Source organism: Tamandua tetradactyla, chromosome 7 (genome assembly GCF_023851605.1).
Source record: "Tamandua tetradactyla isolate mTamTet1 chromosome 7, mTamTet1.pri, whole genome shotgun sequence".
Lineage (NCBI taxonomy): Eukaryota > Metazoa > Chordata > Mammalia > Pilosa > Myrmecophagidae > Tamandua > Tamandua tetradactyla.
The window spans coordinates 81,700,885-81,720,859 of record NC_135333.1 but is presented as its reverse complement, the minus strand read 5'-3'; the positions used below and the strand labels follow the sequence as shown (position 1 = coordinate 81,720,859).

General features: G+C 37.8%; 1 protein-coding gene and 1 long non-coding RNA gene across 8 annotated transcripts in view; both read right to left on the bottom strand.

Moving 5' to 3' along the window:
* PLEKHA5 (pleckstrin homology domain containing A5) overlaps positions 1–19,975 on the bottom strand; it is a 303,484-nt gene that overhangs the window by 271,882 nt on the left and 11,627 nt on the right. The window lies entirely within an intron of this gene.
* The window catches only part of LOC143691569 (uncharacterized), a 35,199-nt gene that overhangs the window by 12,114 nt on the left and 3,110 nt on the right, over positions 1–19,975 (bottom strand). The window lies entirely within an intron of this gene.

Here is a 19,975-nt window from a genome sequence, read left to right as displayed (position 1 = left end):
AGATTTTGTTGGTTTGTCCAGACTGATGCCCTGATAAATCCCAGAGTGATTTGAACAGTGAATAAAAAAGTATTTGCAAAGTCACTTCGGGGAATGGTGAGAAAAGAGTGAAAATTTAACTTCCTCAAGTTGAATTCTTGATATTCTCACAAGCAGTGAGGACAACCAAAGCAATAGGCTGAGCCCCCAACCTTGGGGTTTGTTCATATGAAACTTAATCTCACAAAGGATAGGTCAAGCCTACTTAAAATTAGGCCTAAGAGTCATCCCCAAGAGAACCTCTTTTGTTGCTCAGATGTGGCCTCTCCCTCTCTGCCAACACAACAAGCAAACTCACTGCCCTCTCCTGTCTATGTGGGACAGAAATCCTAGAATGAGCTGGAACTCAGCATCAAGGGATTGAGAAAACCTTCTCAACCAAAAGGGGGATGAGTGGAATGAGACAAAATAAAGTGTGGGTGACTGAGAGATTCCAAACAGAGTCGAGAGGTTATCCTGGAGGTTATTCTTAAGCATTAAATAGATATCACCTTGTTAGTCAAGATGCAACAGGGAGGTTGGAGGGAACTGCCTGAAAATGTAGATCTCTGTTCCAGTAGCCATGTTTCTTGAAGATGATTATATAATGATATAGCTTTCACAACGTGACTGTGTGATTGTGAAAACCTTGTGTCTGATGCTCTTTTTATCTACCTTATCAACAGACAAGTAAAACATATGGAATAAAAATAAGTAATAGGGGGAACAAATATTAAAATAAATTTAGACTGAAATGTTAGTGATCAATGAAAGGGAGGGGTAAGGGGTGAAAAAAAAAGATATCCCTTCTAAGGTGAAGGATAAGCTGTTGCAACTGGTCCCTCCATGACCAAAAGAGAGGCACAATGCTTAGTTGGCCTCTTTGAATTTTATAGACAGCATATTCCTCATTTGGGTATACTACTCTGGCCTATTTACCAAGTGACCAGAAAAGCTGCTAATTTTGAGTAGGGACCTGAACAAGAGGAGGCTCTCTGACAGGTCCAGGCTGCTGTACAAGCTGCTCTGCCACTTGGGCCATATGATACAGCAGATCTAAAGGTGCTGGAAGTGTCAACTGCAAATAGAGATGCTGTCTGGAGTCTTTGGCAGGCCCTTATAGGAAAATTACAGTGCAGACCCTTAGGATTTTGGAGCAAAGCCTTATCATCCCATTGCAGCTAAGTACTCTCCTTTTGAGAAATAGCTTTTAGTCTGCTATTGGACCTTAGTAGAGACTGAAAGTTTAACCATGGGCCACCAAGTTACCATGAGACCTGAGTTGCCTTTCATGACCCACCCCCAAGCCTCTGGGCATGCACAGCAGCCCTCCATCATAAAATGGAAATGGTATATAATAGATAGGGCTCAAGCATGTCCCTGAAGGCTCAAGTTACAGGAGGAAGTGGCCCAAATACCCATGGTCCCCACTCCTGTCACATTACCTTCTCTCTCCCAGTCCACAGCTATGGCCTCTTGGGGAGTTCCTTACAGTCAGTTGACTGAGGAAGAGAAAATTTGGGCCTTGTCTACAGATAATTCTACACGATGTACAGGGACCACTGAGAAGTAGACAGCTGCAGCACTAAAACCGCATTCTGGGATGTCTTTAAAACACAGTGGTGAGGGGAAAGCCACCCAATGGGTGGAACTTCAAACAGTGCACCTGGTTGTTCATTTTGCTTGGAAGGAGAAATGGCCAGAGGTACGTCTGTGTACTGACTCATGGGTTATTCCTAATGGTTTGGCTGGATGGTCAGGGACTTGGGAAGAGCATGATTGGAAAATTGGTAACAAACAGGTCTGGGGAAGGGGTATGTGGATTGACCTTTCTGAGTAAGCAAAAAATATGAACATATTTATGTCCCATATGAATGCTCACCAGAGGGTACTTTAGCTGAGAAAGGTTTTAATAATCAAATGGATAAGATGATCCGTCCTGTGGATACTAGTCAGCCTCTTTCCCCAGTCACTCCTGCATTGCCCAAAGTGGTGGGAGGGATGGAGGTTATGCATGGGCTCAGCAACGTGGACTTCCACTCACCGAGGCTGAAATGGTTACGGCCACTGCTGAGTGCCCAATCTGCCAGCAGCAGAGACCAACACTCAGACCATTCCCCGAGGCGATCAGCCTGCTACATGGTGGCAGATTGATTACATTGGACCACTTCTATCATGGAAGGGGCAATGATTTGTTCTCACTGGAAAAGACCCATATTGCAGATATTGCTCTGCCTTCCATGCACACAATGCTTCCGCAAATCCGTGCACTTATAGAATGACTCATCTACTGTCATAATATTCCACACAGCACTGCTTCTGATCAAGGAACCCACTTCAGAGCAAATGAAGTGTGGGAATGGGCTCATAGAATGCTCTGGTTTTACCATGTTTCCCATCATCCAGAGTCAGATGGGTTGATAGGGTGGTGGAATGGCCTTTTGAAGACCCAATTATGGTGCCAACTAGGGACAATAACTTGTAGGGCTGGGCAATACATAGAAGGTTGTGTATGCTCTGAATCAGCATCCACTGTATGGTGCTTTGTCTCCCATAGCCAGGATCCATGGGTCCAGGAACCAAGGGGTAGAAATGGGAGTGGCACCACTATCACCTCTAGTGATCCACTAGTAAAATGTTTCCTTCCTGTCCCTGAAATCTTAAGCTCTGCTAGTCTACAGGTCTTAGTTCCAAAAGGAAGAATGCTCCTACGAGGAGACACAATAATGATTTCATTAACTGGAAGTTAAAACTGCCACCTGGCCACTTTGGGCTTCTCATGCCACTGAATCAACAGGCACGAAAGGGAATTACTGTTCTGTCTGCTGTCATGGATCCTGACTATTCAGGGAAAATAGGACTGTAACTACACACAAAAAATAGATAAAGAAGAGTTTTTCTGGAATACAGGAGGGCGCCTAGGGACTACCATAACCTGTGATTAAAGTCAATGGAAAACTGCAAAACCCAATCCAGGCAGAACTACCAATGGCCCAGAAACTTCAGTTTCTTCAGCTGAAGTGGATGCTGAGGACAAAGGGAACATGGAATGGGTAGTGGAAGAAGGTAGTGATAAATATGAACTATGACCACGTGATCAGTTACAGAAACGAGGACTGTGATTGTATGAATATTTCCTCCCTGTTTTCCTATGTTTGCATTTGTACATAAGCAAATCTCATTTTCCTCTTATATGACATAAGTTGTACTGTTCATGTAATAGTATTTAAGTCATAGAATATGAAGTTTAAGAGTGGATGCTACCTAAGGACTTGTACTCTATTCTGAAGAGATGTAGTATGTTTCTGGTTGTATGCAGGACAGCTGAATACTGCTATGTGAAGCATATTTCTCTTATTGTGTTCTATTTGGAAATTAAGCATGTTTCAAGGTGATGTGTATAGCTGCCAAGCTGACAAGGGCTGGACTGTGATTGTTAGGTTATGGTGTCAACTTGGCCAAGTTAAGATGTCCAGTTTTCTGATCAGGCAAGAACTGGCCTGACTGTTGCTGAAGGATATTTTGTGGCTGGCTGATAAATGGGAAGGCTGATGTATTAAATCATCAGTCTGCTAATTCTATCTGTGGCTGATTACATCTGTGATCAACCAAAGGCAATCCTTCACAAGCGAGATAATCCAATCAGTTTGAGACTTTTTCACTGCTTATTCTTCAGAAGTTAACTAAACAGGGTGAAAGGCACTCCCTTTAGCCAACCATGGATGTAATCAGCCACAGATGAATGTTACATACTGATGATTTAAGCTCACAGCAACAGAACAACTGGCCACCATCATCTGGTCACGTTGACAATTTCAACTATCTACTACACTTTCCAATACATATCAGTGCCGAATACATATCATGGGTTGAAAAGTTTGAATGAATGCATGACTTTTTTCCATGTTCTGTAGAAAGAGGAAAACAAAAGGCAAGCTTTAATGCAAAAACTACTGCTGGGAAGCCCTATTATAGCAGTTTTGGAAGCAACAAGAAGTAGCAGCAGAATAAACTGATCAGGGACGGAACTAACATAAGTGATCTCTTTTGGGATCCCAGAAACACTTACTCTAAATGGCATGCTGAACTTTTGAGGGCTTTCTTATCAAAAGTTTTTTTTTTTCTCTAATTCAGTGCCATATACTGTTCCACCAATAAAATATGATTTTTATCTGAAAAAAAAAAGCCATATAATTAATTTTCTAAGCTAAAAAAATCAACTTTTCACACTGTTCTATAAAACCTCTAATTATTTCCTCTTCTGTTTCTCACACAGTTGTAATGATGGATGGGTTCTATTCATATAGGGAAAAAAAACAAAGCAAGGAAATTCTCTTATCTAACCTTTTTGACCTTCCTGCCAATAAAGTGGCACACTCCAAGGGAAGTCTTTGCGATACTAACTTTGACAGATAACTAACAGAGGTCATCTCAAAAAGAAAGATTATATAAAACAAAAACCACTTTCTAAAACAACTTGTTTTTCAAAAAAAAAAAGGGAAATAAAATGTAGCAATTAGAAAAATTACCTTCCTGGTATATCCGGTTCTAGCAACATAAACTATCACAGAGAAAATAACCATTTATTCATGTACACTTTTCAAGGAATGTCTCCAAAGATAAACAAGATTGTTAACCAGCAAAGAGTTATTTTCAGAAAGTCATCTGACTTGCTTCAGGGGGTACTAGTATATTTAGGTCAGTGAGGTGTTATAATGCTCAGGACACAGAAGCCAGAAATGATCACGATTCTTTCCCCATGTGCCTGATTTATTATGAGGATTATGAGAAAGTAATTCTACCTCGGATAGAATCTTGTCGCCTAAGAGAAGGACCCTGCAATCTTCAGTGAAAGACAATAACACATTCAAGAGAAAGATTAATATTATTTTACATCCAATACGATGATTTAGACTTTCAAAGTGTCATCTTCTTTTGAAGAAAACACATTCCATTTAATTTTAAGTAGGTCACATTTAAAGTCCTATTACCAGTGATTCTGATGCTTATTCAAAATCCACAGGTCCCAAAACTGTACTAAATCAGGAAAACAGCTGACTAGAGACTAATAGAGCAAAATGCACACACACAGAAACGGGACCTTCAGAGAAGCCCAGGGTTAGGGACTCAATAGGAAAGAATCTTGCTTTCTTTCAATCCCCAGCAGAGGCTATATGACAAAGTTAGGTTCATTATTTAGAAGCATCTAATAGAAATATTTTCATTTAATCCCATAATCAAAAGAGGCTTAGGATTGTCTAAATTCTTTCTTGCCAGGAAAAAAAATATCCCTTCCTATTTTTCTGACATCTTTACTGCTCCTCCATCCTTTCCTCATTTTCCTTCCTATGCCTCAGCCACGCAGGTGTAAATCCAGAGGTTTAGCCCAGTATTGACACAGAAAGTTTCTCACTCTCATCGGGCACTGTCTTAACATTAACAGATAATGCCTCAGCATGTGAACCCCTTCAAAGCAAACCTATCATCAATCTGTACTCACAAAGTACACAGGCACAGACCTTAACACAGAAGGCACTCGTGTTAGCTGATGTCTTGTTATAAGATTTAATTTTTAAAATAACAGCTTTATTAAGATGTAACTCACATATCATGAAGTTCATCCTTTTAAAGTGTACACTTCAGTGTTTTTTTTTAGTAGATTCACAGAGTTGTGCAACCACCACCACTAGTTCCAGAACGTTTTCACAGCCGAAAAAGGAAACCCTGTACCCATTAAACACAGTCACTCCCCATTCCTCCCTCCCCCAGACTCTGGCAACCACCAGTCTTCGTTCTGTTTCTATGACATTGCCTATTCTGGACATTTCATGGAAATGGATCATACAATAATAATATTTTCTTTGAAATCATAAGAAAGACAATACAATAACAGATTATTAATAGAAGATTCCGGTTTTTAAGTCTAAAACACACACCAAACTTATGCAACCATAAATGAAAACAAAAAAGTGAGAAGCATTGAACCAGCAAATGTAACCATTCTCACTACACAAAAAATGAGAAACCTCCCTTAGAACTTCCTTCTTCCAAAAGTATGAAGACCTCTTAAGTATTTCCTTGAATAATTTCTTACTGAATTTGTGATACACACTGAAATATGTTTTTCTAAGTCAAATATCAAAGAAAATATTCCCTGGTAAAAATGCATTATCTACTGTTTTCTAAGTATTTTGATTCTATGCAATCTAGAAGGATTATATAGATTACCCTCTTAAAAAAAAAAAAACTAAAAAGCAAGAGAAGCATAAGAGAGTAAAGAACAAAATAAGAAGGCATAAATACATATAAACATACCAGTAATCACAAGAAATAGAAATTGTCTTAACTTCCAGGTTAAAAAAAACATAAGGTTTGCAAAACTGGATTAAAATCCACTATATGGGCGGGCCGCGGTGGCTCAGCGGGCAAAGTGCTTGCCTGCTATGCCGGAGGACCTCGGTTCGATTCCCGGCCCCAGCCCATGTAACAAAAACGGAGAAACAGAATACAATAAAAACAAGAAAATGATTAAAAATGTTTCCCTTTCTTCCTTCCTTCCTTCCTTCTATCCTTCCTTCCTTCTCTCTGTCTTTCCTTTAAAAAAAAAAAAAAAAAAAAAAAATCCACTATATGCTATTTATACTTGAAGCAAATGCTAAATAAAAGAAAGCAAATGTAATGGAAATGATCTCAAATTGACTATGGCGGTGAATGTATAACTCTGTGATTATACCAAGAGCCACTGACTGTACACTTCGGATGGTTAGTATAGTATGCGAATAAAACTGTGAAAAAGAACACAAGGCAAGGTCAAAACAAGGACTTTCAGACATAAACCATGTGTACCCCACCTGCTAAAGCAGTGTTGGGGAAGATGTTTCTTTGAGGATTTGAGATTTACCAAGGAAGAGAATATTACAGGACAGCTTATTGGGATATTAATTTACTTTGTTTTTACTGTGACAGGAAAATTAAAGTTAATTGTGTTTTTGCTTTGCTTTCTCTCACCAATTTCAAGATAGAATACAGGCCACCAGAATAGAGTCTTAAATGAGACTGCCTGGACTGATGAAAGCACAAGTCCTGAAAAGTTCATTTCTTCTTGACTTTTATTTCAGAAGACCTAATCTCAAAAAGGGGATTTTGTTAGGGAAAAGGAAAAATAGTGCCTTTAAGGGAGAAAAAGTTTTTAGAGAAAGAGAAAAACAAAAAAGTAGGAAGAAAGGGACTTCTTCCCCGGATTAGGCAGAAAACAGAAGCCTGAAGTACCTAATGCACTCCCTCACACTTCCCTAGGGAGAGAGGACAGAATTTGAAGAGGAATGGCTTGCCTGCATGATAAACTCTGGAAGGCTGATCCTCGGCTCCAGGGATCCCAGCCTCAGCAAAGATTACCCAGTTAAGGTCAGATATCATATAGGATCAGCAGAACATTCTGTCTTCAAGGGACCGTCTGGGCTTGCACAATCAGCAGAACATCAGTGACTAATGCAGACTGAAGACAGAGACAGCCCTTCTTGTATATCCTGCTACTCAGAAGACTGCTCGGGACTCTTTGGTAACATGATTTGGAGAGAGGTTGGAGGAACACCAACCCCAATCTAACAACTGACACTGACTTTACCTTGAAGGAGAACTGGGGTCTTGTTTAAATTTTACTTCAAGAAGAAAGAAATGTGACATTTCTTCATGCTCCATCACACCCATGTATCCATGTTTTGTAAAGGTGTAGATGAGGGTAAACAACAACAACAAAACGTTGTTAGAACAATAAACAAACGAAATATAAAAAATGCAAAGAAAAAAAGGAGAGAAAAGAAGTGTGATATACTAATGAGAAATGGTTGAATTCACTGGGAAAATAACAATTCTATACATAAATGCATCTGATAACGTAATTTCAGAAATAAAGAAAATAATGACAGAACTGCACAGAGAAAATGAAAAACCACAATGAGTCAGAAACTATATACCTTTCTCAGTAATTGATTGCAAACGCTTCTAGAGTACCAACTCATTTTCTGAGGCTGGAATAACCTTGATATCGAAGTCAGACAATGACGGTACAAAAAAGGAAAATTACAGGGCAATTTCACTTATTAACATAAATAAAATATTTTTATTAACCAGCCCAAAACAATAAAAAAGAAAGTACATTATGAGTAAGTGGGGTTTATCCCAGGAATGCAAGGCTGATTTACCATTAACAAGTGTATATTAATGCAATTCACAATAACTCATTAACAAATTAAAAGAAAAAAAGAAAGATCAACTCAATGGATGCATTGAGTTTTATACACAGGTAATAAAATTCAATTCATTCATAATAGAAATTCTTACCAAATTAGGAATAGCAAAGACTCTCCTTAATCTGTAAAAGGATAACTTTCAAAAATCTTCATCAGATATTCCAATGGTGAAAATCAGAAATGCTCACTTTAAGTCAGAACTAGAGTTGCTTCTATTTATCACTGTATTGGAGGGCCTATCCAGCAATATAAAGAAATACAAGGAATGGAATGGGGGGAAAAAAATCCAAAATGATCACTATTAACATAAGACTGATAAATAATTATATTAAAATTAAGAACTCTGTTCATCAAAAGAGCCCTTTTAAAAAACTGAAGGTGAACTATAAACTAGGATTCAGGATAGTAATTACTTATTGTGGGGGAAAACAGAGGATGGGATTAAGGAGAGGCAAAAGGGAAATTCAAAGGTATGAGACACATTCTATTTCTTAAGCCAAGTATTATGTGCAGCTTATTCATCATATTCATTTGGTATGCATTAAATTTTTCATAGTGAAATAAATAAAACATACCAACTAAAAGGTTATTTTTTAAAAAATTTCTTAGCATTATACAGGTGGTATGGTAAAATAAGTCTTATTCAACCCACAGAGAACAGACTATTCCAAGCTGCCTAAAAATAAACTGACCTGCATGAGTAGATAGTTTAAATACATAGATTACTTTAACCTGGCTTGCCAGGTCTGCCCAAAGGGTTAAAGGCAAGAAAGTAGTAACTATTAATTATTCTTCATATACCAAGTCCCCAATTATCTGCTTATCAAACGCTTTTCTTAAAATTATTTCCAAGTGGTTATGGGAATTTGTAAAATCTTCCAACGCTGTCATTCCTACTTTGTTTGCCTATTAGGCAATCTTGTAGTTAAAAGATTATGAAATTTTGCTCTGGTTCATCACACAGTTTGAACTTTCACAAAACGACTAACAGCAAAAAATTAAATATTTACATTCAAAATATCTACTTCTACTAATATAAATGTACTAAACTTTATAACAAAAAATATTAATCTGAGAATCCTGACTCTTAGATTTTAGACTTGACTTGGTATTATACTTGATTAATAATACAACATAGTATAGTATTAAAATTTCACATCTTTAAAATGAAAATATGGACACAAAATCAGTACACATCGATTTAGTATGTGGCTTCTGAAAGTTCACAATATGTCTATTTAAACCTGCTTTAAGGAAGACTGGAGTTAGAACTGCAGGGACAGCCCTAAATTCCTGGCTGACCACCACCCTTGACCAAATGAGGCAGGGCCTCTCTCTAGCAGTCCAAGAGTCACTCTTCTCTGAGAGTCTAACAAAACTAAATCCACCAAAGCTTTCAACGCCCAAGTTCACACTAACCCCATTCATTTTCCCAATCAATCCCTTGACCCAGTGTTATCCCGACACGGCTTTGTTCTTTTGTCTCTGATCTAGTCTCCACTTCACCTCTATCTCCATAAGGGGCAGACACCTTTGTAATTGTCTCAACCTCTTCTCATGGCACTATCTCCATATCCTGGTAGTGTTAATTGTTTATTCCCTCCCAGGGTCCTTCAACCACCTGGGACCTCTACTCTCTTTCTCCCAGGAGCCGGTCAACCTAAGACCCCACATCTGCAATCACTACTTCAAGGACTGCTTTACATCACCACAGTCTCATCATCTTCCAGCATGCATGCTTATTCTCCCTGTGCAGGCTGGCTTTGGGAGGATCTGTACTTCATCCCAGTTCATCAGATTTCTTCTTTCTCTAGGTGCCTCCTTTCTGGCTTGAAATCCATAGCCTAACATTTCAACAAATTGCTTATACCTGAAACTCTCCTTTGATGGCATTCATCTGGCAAAACCCTCTGTGGATTCCACTTTCCATTTTCTCTAAACTCCCAATGCACTTAAGTTTCCTCAAAATTCAATAAACACTTAATAAGTGTCTGTAACATGGCAGGGACATACATTTACCACTCTGTACTTTAACAAGTTGCTGACTTATCATAAAATGTTCATCACATCTGATAGAAAGGCGCTAGACCCAAGCTCTGAGGTTTCTGTATTAAGAGGAGGGCATTATTTATTCTAAGGTATGAGAATTCAATACTGAGTCAACAGTACAGAGGAGGTCCATACTTTTGTGAAGTTTATATCCCAGTGGGGGAAGACTGGCAACAAAGAATTTCAGCCAGCGATAAGTGCTGTAAGGAAAATAAAAAAAGGTAATGTGACAGCAAGTGCCTGGTCACAGGGTCTTAGGTGTGCAAAGGGCAGAAGTTATTTACTTGAAAGCCTTCTTAGTTGCTTTTTCCCAAGTGATCAATAAATACAATTCTGTGTCTCATTAGCCAAAATCAACCTTATGTAAAGGATCTGCTAGGGCTGAAAAACACACTAAAAGGTACAGTGGTCATGCATCCTGGAATCTCAGTCCCAGAGACTAACAAACCAACTAAATATATCATCAAAAGAAAAACTAACTACCCAATTTTTCAAGAGTTCAAGAAAGAACTGTTTTAATAATGAAGAGACTCTCACAACACAAGTCCATTTAATTTTTTAGGAAATAGAAGGAATACATACATAATTGGCAGTGCGACCAATTATCCAAGATAGAGAGCAACCATCAACCTCAGTTGGGTTCAGTTAACTTTTTGGCATAGGTGCCATATGGATTATAAAAAAATGTCCAATTCTCCACCTACCCACCCCCATAGTCATTCCTCTGCAATGTGAATTTGCAGCTCCTCCCATCAAAGATGGATTCTATTTCTCCACCCCCTCAAATCTGGGCTGGCCCTGTGACTATAATTGGCCAAGGGAAAGCAGCAGATATGCCGCAGTTCCAATTCTGAGCCTAAGCCCTCAAGTCGCCATGAGCACTTCTGCTCACTGATTGGACCCTTGCCTTCACCACGATAGGAAGCTTGGGCTAGCGTACTGGACCGTGAGAGACCATGTAAAAGCCTTCCACCATGGGTCAGGTGGAAGGCTTTGCTGATCTTGGCTGATCTGGGATGGTCTCATCTGAGTCAATCCCACCATTCCAGATGAGACCATCCCAAATCAGCCAAGATCAGCAAAGCCTTCCACCTGACCCATGGTGATCTCAGACATGAGTAAACCCAAACAAGACTAGATGAATTGCCCAGCCAACCCAGAGACTTGTGAACAATAATACATATTGTTTTAACCCACAGGGTTTTTGGATAGTTTGTTATATAGCGATAACTGTTTCAGCAAAATTAATTATATAAGTTTATTCAACTCTGATAGTCTACTACTTTTTTAAATTACTGCTTCTGAGGAAATGAAACCACTAATTGTGAAATATTTTAATTGTAAGGTCCTTTTTTGCAATTAGGCTTCAGTAGTAGGCCTGACAGGAAATGTTTATACACGAAAAGGATTTAGAACCCCATCAAAGGAGTCTATTTCTGTTACCAATAATACTGCTTATTTCTGATTGAGAGCTTCTTCTGAAACTCTGCTGAGAAAAGAATGGTAACTGGACTTGAAAATCATCCATAGAAGGATAACTGGAGATTGATTTGATGTTGTAAAAATCTAGATTAATATATTTTTTTTTTTTAAAAAGGACCTGGGATTCCATTTTATAAGGAAAATTAAGTAGGGTGGGTCATAGCAGCTCACTGGCAGAGTTCTTGCCTGCTATGCTGGAGACCCAGGTTCCATTTCTGGTGCCTGCTCATGTGAAAAATAAAAATAGGAAAATTAAGTAGTTGGTTTCCTTGACCTTTTATCACTTTTCTGAAATAGAAAAATTTCTCAGTGTGAACCATTTCTAAGAAACGAATCAATTTTTCCAAATTCAAAAAGCAATTTCATTTCTTTTTGCATACTCTCTTCTACCTCCTCCAGGAGTTTAAGTAACTAAGTTGTAAAAGTACAAATAATAAACACACATGCGGCCTTCCCTCCCCCCTCATCTGGGTAAGCATAAAAAGTTTATTGACTTGAATTGGAAATTCAAAGTTTGTACTGCTTCCTACCCTCTGGGATTGTTCTGGGAATTAAATGAGAGGAAAGGGTTCAGAAGGAATGTGACCCCCACTTGGCCCACCAGCAGCAGTTCTTAGTTCCACCCCATTCATGCTACTAATGATCATGGGCTCTATCCCAGCCAGCAGTACCTGAAAGCTCTTGTTTTCTAGCACCTTTGCCAAGACTGAGTATTAACACATTTAAAATATTTCAAACCCATATATTTACACAGTTGCGATCCCAATTTTCTTATTCCTTTTCATTAACAATGAGGGATTTAGTTCTTTGACTCCCCCCCAATTCCAACCTCCTTTAACAAATAATTATAATTTATTCTACAGTTAAATTCAATCACTTAAAGAAACCTTATAAAATAACTTTTTCAAATACCATCAACATCTACATTCAAAAATGCCTTTTCATATCATTCCTGGGAACACTATATCATATACTGCCTTCAATACTCTCTCCTTTTAATTCAGTTCCAGCTGCCTACATGAGAGTCTCTAATGTTACAATGCACTGAGTTCTCCACTAACCTAGAAAATACATTCAAAATGTAGGTCCTACTTTTTATCTGTAGCCCTGTACAATGATTACTTTACTCTTCAAAAAAGTTCCCCTACTGCCATGCCACTGTTTGGGCATTTCAGAAAGAAAGAGATTTCTAATTCCTAAATCACAGGACTTTTAAAAACAAAATAAATATATTATTAAATGTGTATTACATCACCACCAACAAATATTTATTGGCTATTATATGTAACAGTTCCTACCTTAAAATCTACATGAGATACACTAAATGATGACATTTCTAAATCATAATTACTAGGTCATGCATTTTAAGTCCAGCATAAATGACACTGAAGCTTGTTCTCATACCCAGTGTCATGAACTTGCAAGACAAATACACAGGTATTTCATATCCATACTATGCTTTACAGTTTTTCAAAGTTTGTTCAAAAAATTAACCCACAATATCTTAAGTCTATAAGATCTGAAAGACGATAATTATCCTTCCCATTTTGCATGTGATCAATCAGGTCCACAAAGAGATTAAGCAATTTCCTCAAAGTAAATTACTATTAGAGATAATTTATGAGCTGAGGTCTGACTAGCTGACCAGTGGCTATTTTCTACTTTCATATGGACTCAGTGCCCACAGGCTTACACAGGTGTACACCATGTTGATAGAAGAGAGGCACTTATTCCTCTCGGCAAATCTAGGCCTGGAAAGGGCCTAAATCATTTTCTGTTCTGCACTTCCCTAGGTGGTTTACTACACTTTCCACTGGGTTGTGGGAAAAAGTACTTAGCATTCCTGCTTGCACTTATTTTTAAATTTGAGAAAAAATAAGCTATACTAGTATGCAAAACATGGAGTCACAGCAGCACATCTGCATAAATAAATATGAATATAATTACGAGGGCGTACACTCTTCTTTTTGATTGTAGGGGTGCATAATCAAAATATTTTGGAGAGCCCAACTAAGTTAACTGGCCTAGATATAAAAAATACTTTAATATATAATACAAATCATAAGGAAATTAACCTAATAGAAAAAACGGAAAACCATACAAAACAGGAAATTCACAGAATGGATTCAAACAGGCATAAAATATACAAAAAGATGCAAAGCACGGCCAAAATCAGGATCACTGCAAATTCAAACAATGAGATGACACCGTTTTTGCCATCAAATTAGTCAAAATTTGTCTGACAATATCAAGTGCTGACAAATATAAGAAAAGGTTTTTCTGTACACTGCTGATGCTAGTATAAAATGGTAAAGATTTTTTGGAACAAAGTTTAGCCCAATAGTAAACTACATATAGTAAAACCATAGATTAATTTAAACGTGTTTGGCAAATTGGTCCAGTAGTTCACCCAACTCCAATTCCTAAAGAAGTTTAGGAAGTGAATGCTCCATCACCATGGGGTTTTTTGATTTATTGTGCAATCAGTTTTGCCGAGTGTATCACTTATTGTTTCTTTTATGTTTTGCTGTAATCTTGTAACTATGCAACCCTAGATTTTATACATTTCAATTTTTGGACCCCATTTTTAGTGTTTAGCAGGTTTTTATTATATTTAGCAAAAGTTAAAATATAAGTATACCCTAATCTAGTAATTTCACATCTAAAAGTATTTTATAAAAGTATTTCCATATAAGTACAAAGTGTATGCACACACTGTTCACTAAAGTGCTTTTAGAAATTGAGAAAAATTGGAAATAAACTATATGTCAAACAGAGGTATAGCTAAATAATTAAAGTGTATTTTATAGCCATTGAAAGAATGGTGTTGATCTCTAACTTCTAATGTGAAAAGATCTAGGACCTTTATTAAATAAATAGTAAAAGTTGAAAAAGTGAATCAAAGTTTGCACACCTAACTGCTGTTACTTGTAACCTCTTGGGGAGCAAAGTATAGGTTGGGAGGGGAAGGCACAGAAGGAGATGCTACACTGCTGTACCAAGAAGAGTCCCATTTTCACTGAAATCTCTCCTAGAACACAGAGGGTTACAGTGGCTACTCTTGCTAAAATACTGCCATTGATAATAACTAAAGTGGTTTAAATCACATAAGTGAATCCAAAAGTCAAGTTGACAATTCACTCAAGCATCTTCAGATGGTTCTAACCACACATAGAGACTCACATGTGTGATATGTATAAAATATATACACAAGACCTTGGGTACTGCATATTGATTTACTCTGCTGAGTCTCTGATTCTCATCTACAAATTCTGCCATGATTTCTTCACTCTGCTACTAATACAGCAATGGGAAACGGTACTCCTGGTATAAAATATGAGTATTCTAGTAATTTGTCAAACTAGCATAAGATACCAATTGTTGATACTTTTTACTATTATAAAAGTAAATGTCAATGTTTGAATGTCAATGAGAAACCAATGTGAACAAAAATTTAAGACTCAATTTACATAAGTACTCAAATGTTTTTAAAACATTGGCTTGCATGCAAGTTCATGACTTGCTTTTCTTTTTTTAGGCCGTTGACATTATAATATAAATTCACAGATTTTAAATTAGGATGGTAAATACACTAGTATTTACACTTCACTCAAGCCCATTCAGAGAGCACTAGCTAATCACAGTATGTTTTCCCACTGATCTAGAAGTTGGTCTCTGAATTCTTCTGAATACAGTGCTCCAAACAGCTACTGCTAATCAGAGTTGCATGCCAGGTCAAATTTATTCAGCATCTGTGGTAATCCAGGAGGCCTGCAATAAACACATGTCCCACAGTTCATACCCTGAAGTAGTGTTCTCCCACTTTTGACTTTGGTCTTGACCATATGACTTGCTTTGACTATGCTTGCTAAGGACATTAGCAAGCATGAGACAAGCGGTGGTTTTATAAGCCCCTGCACAGAAGGACTTTTTCTCTTGGAACGCTCCCTCTGGCAAGCAAGTTGCCACATTTCAAAGCAGTTTGAATCAGACTACTCAGTGATGAGAGTCCAGGAGGAGAGAAATCCTAGAGGATAAGGAGCCTCCTTGGGTGTTCCAGCCCCAGTCAAGCTTCCAGCTCAATGCAGCTGCATGAATGACTTCATTATGGCACATGGAACAGAAGAACTGCCCAGCTGAGCCCAGGCAACCCACTGAAATGTGAGATGGAATAAATCATTGTTGTTTGAAGCCACTAAGTTTTGGGTGCTTTGTTACGTAGCAAGAGATAACTAAAATTCTGTCCCTGTTCCACAAAGACTATGCACCAGCTACCTTTAAGTTTCATTCATCCAACATAAATTGGTTCAAATTTTCTGGAGGGCAATTGGGCAAAATGGCAATTGACGGGCCTTTAAAAAGTTCATATTCTTTCTTAATAATTTCAATTCTAGGAAACATACATGCATACAAAATTTCATATAAAGATTTTTCTCACAGTAAAAAGCTGGAAACACAGTCATCTAAAAATAGACAACTATTATATATTTATAAGACAGAATACCACACAGTTATTAAAAATCTTCTGAATAAATATATAATGATATCGGAAGTACACATAATATAACTTTAAGGATACACAAAATACACTTTAATAAGAACAAGATTCAGCATTTTGCATTAGCAAAAAGACTCTAACCTTTAAAAATATACAGGCCAAAATATTAATAGAAACCATGTAATGGGAGTATGGGTGATTTTCTAAAATAAAAGTACATTACATTTATAATCAGAAAGAAAACCCCACAACATTATAATAGTAGGAAAAAAGCATGGTGCCAGTAAACACACTATTTTTAAATTTGATTTGGAATTATTTTGATATTTCTTAATTAACTTAAAAAATGCCATCATTATTAGAATGCATCTATATTCTATGCTAGAACAGCTTTTAAAAATAAATGTTGTAGTACAACAGATAAATCTTCAACAGAGGAAAAAACATTACATTAAGTTTAACATGTTATTTTCCCCATATAATTGCTTTCTATTATGAAAGCTTGCCAAGGAGCTCTTTATTTCTTTTCAGGATTTTGCCACTTTAGTAAGTTTTAAATTTTAGCTTAAACAGCTGCATAGTATGTATTTAATAAAATGGGTATTATATGTATCTTCAACCAACTTCAGCAAGAGCTATCGGAATTAAATCATATAAAGACTAAAACTAGTTTTTCATCTCAAGAGGCAAATTATCTTTATTCCTCAGACCAAAAAATGAAACAATGAGTAAAAAGAATCACAGTCACCTGGAAAGGATGATGGGAAATCTATTTCCCACATAGAGCATCTAGAGCAAGCAGCCTTTGGAAACACCACTAAGGCACACAATGTATTCTCTGAAGTTGTCTGTAACTTCTGAAGTGCCCAAAGGAACCCCTAGTCTAACACAAGGGGCGAGTTTCTATCTCAATGAGGTTCTACTACCACCTGTGCTAAACTGAAGCTGGTTTCCTCAATTTCCCTTGTTCATGAGAGTCAGTCTAGGATTGATAACTAGTCTCTTCCTCAGAATTCAACATTCCCTTTTCATTCTCCCAGGTCAGCAAATGAACCAGCCTCCAACCCAGTCTCCATACTTGGAACCACTCCTTCTGCAATGTAAAGTGAAAAACTTTCCAGAAGTACCACCACTTATTTTCCCAGGAGTCTACAGGATACTGGGAGTCACTGCCTTTCCCGCCCTTGAGCACTGTGTCCTGTATTACAATGGAGAAGTAGCTGACCTCTGATGTTTTACTCTCTTAGGGACCCTGGTTTCCTATGGTGAATTGGGTCTGTCTTTCTTACCACATGGTTTCAGAAGGGTTTGCCAAAAACTGTATCTTGGCTCTGCCACAGGACAGTGACCAAAGACTAGATGGCCAGTGTCTACTCCAGCAATGGCTCTGTGATCCAAGACAGTCAAACTCCTCGCCCAAGATTTTTAAATTTGTATCTAGAGAAGGCACCTTGCCATTTGGGTTAAAAAGTTAGTAGAGTGTAATACAGAACCATAGGCAATCAATTTTCTGGACAAATAGGAAAAGTTTTCTCCAGTTGGGGAGGGGGGGGGGGGAGGATGTAGGCAAAGATAAGCCCTAAAGAATTCATTTGTTTGAACTCTTGGAATTAACATGAAGTCCCCTTTTAGCTTTCACCAGTTGGTTTTGGGTCATGGACACTTGCACGATTAAGAATCCTAAAATGACAGGTAAAAAACAGAAAAGGCCCTAGAATATTCAGATTTGGATAAAGGGACTGGCTTTTCTCACAATCTGTTCTAGGCCTTTATTTCAAAGTCTAATATTACATGCCACGTACTGGACATGCAAAGGTGATTACTCTCAGACTTTTAACAGGCTAGAGGCATCCAATTGGCCAAAGAGTTCCCCAAATAGGTCTGAATCCTGTATCAGCTGAGCTTCTCTCAGGTGTCTAAGGGACAGTATTTCAGTATTATAAGATTTGGTCAACGTTCACCTTATCCATACAATTCCCTATAGTATAGACTTCAATGATATCTCCTTAGTCTCCTGAAACCACAGTTGCTTTAGTTCCTCTCCAGCCTGAACTGGGAAAGTTCCTAAACAGAAACGGACAGTCAATGGCAAAGACTGGGTATCAGGAGAGGCTGGTGGGTTGTCTCCCAAGGCCCTAATTATCTTGGTGTTATCACGGGTCAGGTTGTACAATCAGGCCCCTTCGCACATCCTATCTGTGTCTCAGACTGGAATCATATGTACCAAACTTAAGATACAGCTGATTTACTAATTCATACTGAGATAGATAAATGTCATGTGCACAAGATATTTAAATTTCATGAAAAGTCTAATAAAGTTTCTGAATATCATGGAATTAAGTCCGTTGTCATCAAAGTTCATTCAATCAACAAAGATTTATTGAGAATCTACTATGAAAAATGCTCAGGCTAAGGAACTAAAACTACAGCACTGAACAAGACAGTTCATCATGAAGTTTACCTACTATCTGGAGTATAAGGGAACAGGTATCAAACAAGTGTTTCCTTGATTCTAGCATGTACTTTTAAAAACATATTAATGTTTCTGAAGACAAAAAAGGATCAAAGAGTTGGTTTAATATGGTCCTGCCTTTCTTTTCATTCCCTGAAAAGCTGTTTATTTTTTTTTAATATTTTTATTGAGAAATATCCACACACATAAAGTCCAACAATACTGTACAATCAGTGGCTCACAATAGCTGTGTATTCTTCACCATGATCACTTTTAGAACATTTGCAACACTCCAAAAAAAGAAATAAAAAGAACTCATACATCCCACTCCCCTCACCCCTCCTTCTCATTGACTAACAGTATTTTAATCTATCCAATTTTTATCCTTTATCTTCCCCTATTATTTATTCATATTTCTATCGCCTCCCCCCTTTTTTTAACTCATCTGTCCATACTCTGGATAAAAGGAACATCAGACACAAGGTCCTTACTGTAAAAGCTGTATTTTCACACTGTAAAAGCTATATAGCTGTACAATCTTCTTTAAGAATCAAGGCAACTAGAACAGTTCAACAGTTTCAGTTACTTTCTTTCCTTTAGCCATTCCAGTACATCATAAACTAAAAAGGGATATTTATATAATGTTTAAGTATAACCTCCAGGCTAATCTCTCAGCTCTGTTTGAAATTTCTCAGCCACTGAGACTTTATTTTGTCTCATTTCTCTCTTCTCCCTTTTGGTCCAGAAGGTTCTCATTCCCATGATGCCAGGTCCCAGCTCATCCTCAGGGAGTCAGGTCTCACATTGTCAGGGAGATTTACAGCCCTGGAAGTCATGACCCACGTTGGGGCCGGGAGAGAGGCAGTGGAGTTCACTACTGAGTTGGTTTAGAGAGAGAGGCCACATCTGAGCAACAAAAGAGATTCTCTGGAGGTGACTCTTAGGCATAATTATAGGTAGGCTTAGCTTCTCCTTCGCAGGAATAAGCTTCATATGGGTGAGTCCCAAGTCTGAGGACTCAGCCTACTGAATTGGTTGCCAGAATATGAGGAATTCCCCAGATAGGGAAGTTGAATATTTCCTCCTTCCTCCCCAGTTTCCCAAGAGGACTTTGCAAATACTTTTTTATTCTCTGCCCAGATTACTCTGTGATATATTGGGGCATCACACTAACCTGTTCAAAACCAAGAAGATATCACATCCTACGCAAGATCCCATGTAATTATG